This window comes from Vulpes vulpes, chromosome 13 (genome assembly GCF_048418805.1).
Source record: "Vulpes vulpes isolate BD-2025 chromosome 13, VulVul3, whole genome shotgun sequence".
Lineage (NCBI taxonomy): Eukaryota > Metazoa > Chordata > Mammalia > Carnivora > Canidae > Vulpes > Vulpes vulpes.
Window position 1 is genome coordinate 150,269,629 of NC_132792.1, and position 8,901 is coordinate 150,278,529.

Genomic DNA, 8,901 nt, shown 5'->3' on the forward strand with positions numbered 1-8,901 from the left:
CCAGGGAATATCCTGGTTTTAGCAGTGAGAGTGGTGCAGCCCAGGAAACCCCCTAGGTCCCAGGAAAACTAGGACGATTGGTCACTCCACCTACAACTAACACCATAATCGTACTTCATGGTGAAAGACTGAATGTCTTTTCCCTGAGGCTGGGTGCATACCAGAACATCCACTCTCAACATTTTCATTGTGTTGGAGATTCCAGCAGATGCATAAGGCAAGGAAAAGAAATCCCTATTGGAAAGAAAAAAATAAAACTGTCTTTTATTCTCAGGTGACATGAAGAAAATCAGGTTGTTGACTCGACAAAAAAGCATTAAACTAACAAGTGAGTTTAATGAGATTGCAAGATACAGGTAAGTATCTGCAAGGCAATTGCATTTCTATATGCTAGCAATGAACAATCAGAATTGATATTAAAATGGCAATACCCTTTTCAATAGTATCAAAATATCTCTAAAAGGTATAAACATGACAATAGATATGAAGACATGTATGTTGAAAACTACAAAACACCGATGAAAGAAATTAAAGATCTAGGTAAATGGAGAAACATACCTCATTTATAGTTTGGAAGACACAATATTGTTAAGATGTTAATACTCCCCAAATAGATACAACACAATCTTTAAAAAAAAATCCCAATAGTCATTTTGGTAGAAATTGACATGCTAATTCTAAAATTCATATGGAGGGGTGCCTGAGTGGCTCAGTTGGTAAAGTGTCTAATTCTTGATTTCCGCTCAGGTCATGGTCTCAGGGTCCTGGGATCGAGCCCCACATCAGGCTCCATGCTGGGCGTGGAGCCTGCTTGAAGATCCTCTTTCTCCTTCTGCCCCACTCCCTTCCCTCTTTCTTTCTCTCTCAAAAAGATTTTATAAATAAATAAATAAATAAATAAATAAATAAATAAATAAATAAAATTCATGTGGAATTACAAAGGAGCTCGAATAGCCAAAACAACTTTGGAAAAGAACAAAGTTGGAAGACTGACGCTATTTGATTTCATAACTTATTATAAAGCTGTAGTAGCCAAATAGACCCACACATAGGTGCATGTAGTGGGCTGACTTCTGTTCCCCCCTCTGCCTAGAGCATATGTCCACCCAGAACCTATGAATGTGATCTTATTTGGAAAAAGGGTCTGTGCAGATGTAATTAAGTTAAAGATCTTAAGATGAGAATGTTCTGGGTTTAGGATAGGCCCTAAATCCAATGACAGGTGGTATGCTTATAAGAAGAGAAAACCCAAAAATAAATAAATAAATAAATAAAAGGGAAAACCCTGAGAGATACTGAGGAGGAGACCAGTAAAGACAGGGGCAGAGATTGGGGTCATGCTTCCACCAACCAAGGAATGTCTGGTGCCACTAGAAGCTGGAAGAGATAAGAGAGAGTTCTCCACTCTACCGTCTTGGGGTTGTGGGTGAGAGGGCTGCCTGCCAACACCTTGATTCCAGACTCTGGACCTCCGGAACTGTAAGAGAATTCATTTCTATTGTTTTAAGCATCCCAGATTGTGGTATTTTATTAGGCAATCCTAGGACATAAATATATAACTGATTTTCTACAAAGGTGCAAAGGTAATTCAGTGAAAAAAAAAAACAGTCTTTTCAACAAATGGTGCTGCAACAGTTGGATATAAATATGCAGATAAATAAACTTGGACTCATGCCTTACGGCATATATAAAAATTAACTCAAAATGGATCATCAATCTAAATGTAAAACCAAATCTGTAAAATATCTGGAAGAATTCATAAGAGAAAACCTTTGTGACCTTCTTGCAAGCAAAGATTTCTTAGCACACTCTATAAAATTAAATATTAATAAAACTTCTTAGAAAGAAATCCTGTGCTCTTCCTTAGACCCTGTTAAGAGAATGAAAAGACAAGTCACAGACTGTGGCGTGTATATCTGATAAAGGATTTAGTTATATGTTTTAAAACTCTCAAAACTCAATAATTAAAAAAAAAAACCAACTCAATCTTAAAAATAGACAAAGATGCAAATCGACAAGCCACCAAAGAAGGTATACAGATGGCAAATAGGCACATGAAAAGATGCTCAAAATCATTAGTCGGGGAAATGCAAATCAAAACCACAAGCTACTACTGAACATCTATTAGAATGTACAAAATTAAAGGGCTTCAGTAGCAAATGCTGGCAAGAATGCGGAGCAACTGGAATTCTCACGTGCTGCTGGTGGGAATGTAAAATGGCTCAAGCACTTTGGAAAATGGTGAGGTAATTTCTTAAATAAACACGCACGTATCATGTGAGCCTGCTATTCCACGCCTAGGTGCTTCCCCAGAAGAAATGAAAGCATCTGTCCACGCAAAGGCTTGCACACAAATGCCCATGCACACTTGAGTGGATACACAAATTACAGAATTAAAAGGAAAGGAACAGGTGATACACGTGACAATGGATGAATCTCAAAATAATTATGGAGAGTGAACAAATCTGGACCAAAAGAGGGCATAATGTTCCCTTCCATTTACATAAAATTCTAGTAAATGAAATGAATGTATAACAGCAAAAAGCAGATCAGTGGTTGCCTGAGATGGGCACAGGGGTGCAGAGGGGAGGGGGCTGGACATGTATCTCCTGGTAATGGTGTCATGGGTGTGTACACATGTCAGAAGTTCTCAAAGTGCACACGTCAAAGTGCAGTATATTGTATGTCAATTAAACCTCGATGAAGCTGTGGAGCAGAAAAGAAAAACTGTTATCTCCTGCATTCCCAGCATTAGTGCTTGCAGCCACTGCCTCCCCATGGAGGATGGAGGGAAGAAGGGGCGAGAGGCTGAGGGGTCCCACAGGCCCCACTCCCAGGACAGGGGTCCCAGTGAGCCCACCCCCACCCATACACACACCCTGGGGACAGGAGGCCGCCCTGTCCCCACCCCTCAGCCCCTGCATCGGGAGACTGTCTGCACTTGCTTGCAGTCTGGCCAGAGGGCCAAGTTAGCCGGGAATGAGGTCATTAGAGTCCTTAGAGCAAGATCCTGAGAGAATTAGTACAAACGTCAGAAAACATTTGGTACAACAGATGCTGTAAAAACCCCTTGGAGTAATCTCCTTTTTTTTTCTTGTTTCATTAGTGTTTGCTGCCCACCTGCAGCTGGATCTTTCCACAGGATGGGGGGAGAGGGCTCTGCTCAGTTGCCGTCCTGCAGTCCTGGAGGGGGTGCTATGAGGAGGAGAGCGTCCAGGGACCCGGGCTTCACTCTGATGACACCCCAACATAACTGGACCATACTCAGATTTTCAAGGATGCGATTTTGCGGGACGCCTGGGGGGCCCAGCGGTTGAGCGTCTGCCTTTGGATCAGGGCCTGGTCCCGGATTCCTGGGATCGAGTCCCACATGGGGCTCCTTGCAGGAGCCTGCTTCTCCCTCTGCCTGTGTCTCTGCCTCTCTCTGTGTGTCTCTCGTGAATAAGTAAATAAAAACCTTAAAAAAAGGGGGGGGATGCGATTTTTCTGTTAGGTTGCTTATTACATGTAATTACATTTATAGTTTCATAAGGCTTTTTTTTTTTTTTTTTTTTTTTTTTTTTTAAAGAAAATTGCTACCTAACTAGAAGATAAGGCCTTTTGCAATCACATTCCCAGAAACCTCACTGCAGGGCTTGGAGGTAGTTTCTTCTGTTAAGAAATTCAGAAATTCCCCTGCACTAGACCAATCTGGTTTATATCAAAACAGAGTTCAGCTCAGCCTTCTGCTACGTAAACGACTCAGAAAGTCCAGCCTGCTGTGGATAAATGATTCCAAATTCAAAATGATCAGAGTCCACATGGTTGGCAAACTTCAGCAGTTCTGCTGGGACCCGGGTGTTCAGGTCAACAAGCCTTAAGGAATTCCTCTGTCTTGGGGGGTAGATTCCCAAGGTCCTGGAATAGACTCCCCTGCCTTACACTTCCCCACCCTCTTCCCATCATCCCTGTCCTCTTTCTCTGAAAAGTAGATCTGCTAACCCAGCCCTTCCCTCCCTGCTCAGCGTGAAACACTAATGAGAGTAGGAGCTGATGCAGGGCACTGGGGTGGCCAGGCACCCATGGGAACCCTTTGTGTACATCCCCCAGCAGATCCTTACAACGTCCCCCCGGGATGGGTAGTATGGTTACTCCTGAATTACGAAAGAGTAAACTGAGGCAAATAGAGCTGGGGTGAGGGTACAGAGTTCCCAGTTTATGTATTGAGTTAGTTTTTTACATTTAAAATTTTGGCAAATCACATATAACATGAAATTTACCTCCTTAGCTGTTTTTAAGTGTGCTAGTGTGCTGTTCACATTGTTCGGCACCAACCTCCAAAACTCTTTTCATCTTGCAAAGCTGAAACTCTGTCCCCCTTAAACACCTCCACTTCACTTCCCCCTCTGCCCAGCCCCTGGCCACCAGCATTCCACTCTCTGTGTCTCCGAACTGGACAACTCTAGGTACCTCATGTAAATGGAATCATCCGGTATTTGTCCTTCTGTGGAAGACTTCCAGTCTTCAAGATTCGTCCATGTTCTACGGTGTCAGAATTTTCCAGAGTTTCCGTTTTGCAAGCTTAGTTCTGGAGCTGGGTGGTGGTGGCTTGCGCCGCGATATGAATGTACTGCACGCCACTGACCCACATACCCTGAAATAGTTAAAATGGCAAGTGTGTATTTTACCACAAAGAACACAATAGCAACGGTGACAGGTAGAGGTGCCCAAGGGCATGAGGGGATGGCAGTCCCAACCCAGGGGGGCGAGCTCCTGCGTCCGGGCCCTTGCACCGTGCTCTACATGCACTCTCTCTCGGAAGAGACATCACCCAGACCAAGCCTGAGGCCCCGAGTCTTCCCAGGACAACCAGATGCGAGGGTGGCTGGAGCAGCAATGGGCAGTCGTCCTGGGCTTTCAGGGGGAGACAGCATTAGAGGCTGGGGGGCAATGGAGTCAGAAGACAAAAGACAGAAGGCCAGTGTGCGGGGAGGGTTAGCGGGCTCACAACTGAAGGCCTGGGGGGCCCCAAGTGACCCATGAGGGGGACAGGCTGGGGAGAGAGGTTGTGTGAAGGTGGGGGTGCCAAGAAGCCACACTGAGCGAGGGGCCTGGGTGAGGCTTAGGGGAGGACGGCCACCTGCTGCCCTTACCTCCTCCCTTACCTCTGAGGAGCAGAGGAGCAGAGGAGCAGAGACATGTCTCCCCAAGTGGCATCTGACCCTCTTTCTCGGGGAGGGAACAGGAGAAGAGGGGACAGGCACGGGGAGGGAGAGGGTCAAGGACCTGGGTGCACACAATGGTCCACTCAGCACAGACCCCTCCATCCCTCTCCAGGTATCTTAGCCATGACTGTGCCCTGACTTGGGGGGGGGGGTTCTTCCCCACATTCCATCCCCCTTTGAGATAAGAAGTAGATTACCACTCCAAGTGTCTTTTTTTTTTTTTTTTTTTTTTTAGATCTTATTTATTTAAGAGAAACACAGAGAGAGGCAGAGACATAGGCAGAGGGAGAAGCCAGCTCCCTTTGGGGAACCCGAAGTGGAACTCGATCCCAGGACCCTGGGATGACGACCGGAGCCAAAGGCAGATGCTCAACCACTGAGCCACCCAGGCATCCCTCAAAGTGCCTTTTTCATAAACAATTTTTGATCAGTTTTTAAGAATCCAGATAATAAAAGAGACATAGAAATAATAAAATAAAAACAAGGACGATCAGAGGAAAATATATATCTGAATGTAAGGTTGACAGCAACATATATAACCTTTTATTTTCTCTCTCTGATTTGTCCATGGCTGGGCATAACTTTTGTCTGGGGTGTGAGTGCTCCCACCCCATTTTGTGAACCCCGGAGGGGAATCTTGCTGGTTATCTCTGTATAGGGCTTGGGGTGGATCACAGCTGGGAAGGGGATCAGAGCCCACCACAGACGGGAAACCTGTTGAAAGCAGACCAGGGAGGTGTCACTGGTGCAGACCAGGCCAAAGCCCTTGGCCCCCAGGGAGGCCACTCTATCCCAGCCTCCTCATGACCCTGACATATTGGCCCAACAATTGGATTACCTCCCAGGGAATGTTGGGAAGGAACTAGGGAAAAGCCTCAGTCCTCCAATGAGACATGTGGGCCCCACCTCGGCCCCTGTGCAAGAGGAGGCTGAGCTGTCCCTGGCCCGGCTGTACCATGTAAGCCGGCCTGGGAGTCTTCATGTCATGCCCCCACCCCCACCCCCACGTCCAGCATCACCCAGCTAAAACTTCCTGTTGGAGGAGGGGGACAGGGCAGGAAAGGCACGTACTGGGCATGAGCTCTGTGCTTTTGCATGTCTCCCTTGGCTTTTCTGAACTGCTTGGGGTGCCTGTCCCCAGCAGTGGTAAAGCTGGTTCAAGCACCGAGCTATATACAACCTCCTACTCTCTGGGTCACAAGTTGAGGTGCTCAAGGAGCGACATAATCACGAAGTCAGTGCGGCAGCAGGAGCACCGAGGATCGTTCTCCGGCCCTCCCTGGTCTCTGGAGCCCTGGAGTGCCTGGCCGCCTAGGAAATCCTTATGGCTCCCCCGACTTCATACACATACCTACTTGTCACCTTGCTCTTGCCCTCCAAAGCCTCTCCTCCCCAAAATGCCACCAGGCTTCCTTGTTTGGATCCTGCCGAGGCCCTGGGTTTGCACTGTCTGATGGGGTAATGACAGGTGTGCGTGTATAACCTTATCTTAGGCCACACTTCCTGGAGCAAGTCGGGGCCCAGATTCCTGACAACTCTTGGCTTATAAACCCTCGGGCCTATAGAGCCCTGGGCAAGGCAGCCTCACCAGTTCTGCTGGGTGACAGAGAGACCGAGCCAGCCAGGCAGCCAGTTCGAGAGAAGGCATGGGTCACACTGAGGGTTTCTAACAAGCTACTGATGCTCCAAAGCTTCGGGTAGGAAAGCCTGCCCTCCATAACCAGATAGGAGAATAATAATTATAATAAAGAATAACTAGCTAGTGTTTACGGTCTTTGTACCGGATCCCACACTCACACACATGATCTAATATCCTATTCACAACTTTAGATGTCAGTGGTAGAGGTTAGGTGCTTTTTTAAAACAAAACAAAACAAAAAACAACAACAAAAACAAAAACAAAAACAAAAAAAGCTTTTATTTATTTATTCATGAGAGACAGAGAGAGGCAGAGACACAGGCAGAGGGAGAAGCAGGCTCCCTGCCGGGAACCTGATGTGGAAGTCAATCCCAGGACCCCGGATCATGACTCAACACTGAGCCATCCAGGTGCCCCAGGTGCTTTTTAAAGATACCCTTATTAAATATAAGAGGACAACACCTCAGTAAGCAGAGGGCCAGTTCTCAAACTGCACCCTGCTCGTCCCCAGAGTGATGCTTGTCCCCAGGATGAGTGTTTCTCAGTTCCCAGGAAGCCCCAACCCAGAGTTCCTGATTCAGTAGGTCTGGGGTGGGGCCTGAATTTGCATCTCTCAGAAGGTCGAAGGTGGCACTGGTGATCCCAGGAGGCACTCTTTGACCTGCACTACCCTGCACTCCACTTGTGACACCCAACCTCCTGCAGAGACCCCCTGAGGCTCTCAAAACCCTCTGGTATTGTCACCTTGTGGTCTTTATCTAGAAAATGCAGTCCCTGTGGGTATCACACACCCATGCCACCTGGGCCAGAGAGTCCCTCCGTCCTCTCCCAAAAACAGGGCTTGCAGAGGGACCAGGCACAAACCGAGGTCCCCATCTATACCCAAGATGCACTACTTTTCATGACTAGCAAAACACTTGACAGCTGACAAGGCTGGTTATACATACCTGAGCCGTCTTCGTGCTCACATGGAAGCAGATGGAGCTGGGTCAGGGTCAGGGCTCACTGGGACACCAGGAGGAGTGGGACAGGGCAGGCAATGCACGTACTGGTCATGAGCTCTGTGTGTGTGCGTGTGCACGTCTCCCTTGGCTTTTCTGAACTGCTTGGGGCGCCTGTCCCCAATGCTGTGATGGACGGACACCTCATTGCCGTCATTGCAGCATCTGGCACATCACTGATGCTGACCTCAGTGCTGTGTGTGACGAGTGTCCTGGCCTCCCACTGCAGCAAAATGCCCTGAAGACAGGCCTTTTGTCGGCCTCGTTCCCCGCTGCGTGCCCAGTGACTGGCTCATGGAATGTGGACAAGAAAAATGAACCGAATGTCCAAGTAAACAGATGGACAGTGGACAAGCCCATGAATAAGTGACCGGACAAACTGAGAGATCGTGGACAGGCTGGGGAGTAGGAATGCCTGCGACTTGCTGAGAAGCTGGAATGTCCACTTGGCCAAACAGATAAAGCAGAAGAAAAGCTGTTCTGGGACCCTCGGCCTCCCCTTCCACCTTCTCGAAAGAGGTCACCTTTGCACAGGGCTGAAAGGCATAGCCTGGCGCGGCCTGGCCGGACAGGAATCCGGACAGAGGTGTAGTAGTCCACTGGGGCTGCCGGTACAGACAGCACAAACTGGGGGCCTGGGTGGCTCAGCCGTTGAGCATCTGCCCGGCCCATGATCCTGGGGTCCTGGGATTGAGTCCCACATCGGGCTCCCTGTGTGGAGCCTGCTTCTCCCTCTGCCTGTGTCTCTGCCTGTGTCTCTGCCTGTGTCTCTGCCTGTCTCTGTGTGTCTCATGAACAAATAAATGAAATCTTAAAAAAAAGAGAGAGAGAGAGAGAGAGAAAGAAGAAAGAAAGAAAGAAAGAAAGGAGAAAGAAAGAAAGAAAGAAAGAAAAAGAAAGAAAGAAAGAAAGAAAAAGAAAGAGAGAAAAAAGAAAAAAACAAATAGCACAAACTGGGTGGCTGAATCAAGAAACCGTCCCAAGAGTGCTGGAGGCCACAGGTCCAAGATCTGGGTGTCAGCAGAGTTGGTGTCTCCTTTAAGTCTCTGCGGAAAAT

General features: G+C 47.6%; 1 long non-coding RNA gene across 1 annotated transcript; it reads right to left on the reverse strand.

Annotated features, from left to right (window-relative positions):
- Positions 1-1,501: 1,501 nt before the first annotated feature.
- LOC112907151 (uncharacterized) lies at positions 1,502-8,002 on the reverse strand. Its single transcript, XR_003232719.2, has 4 exons — positions 7,791-8,002; positions 4,450-4,633; positions 3,121-3,457; positions 1,502-2,706 (listed from the first exon to the last, which is right to left on the reverse strand). It is a non-coding gene; the product is annotated as an uncharacterized lncRNA (long non-coding RNA).
- Between the last annotated feature and the right edge of the window lie 899 nt (positions 8,003-8,901).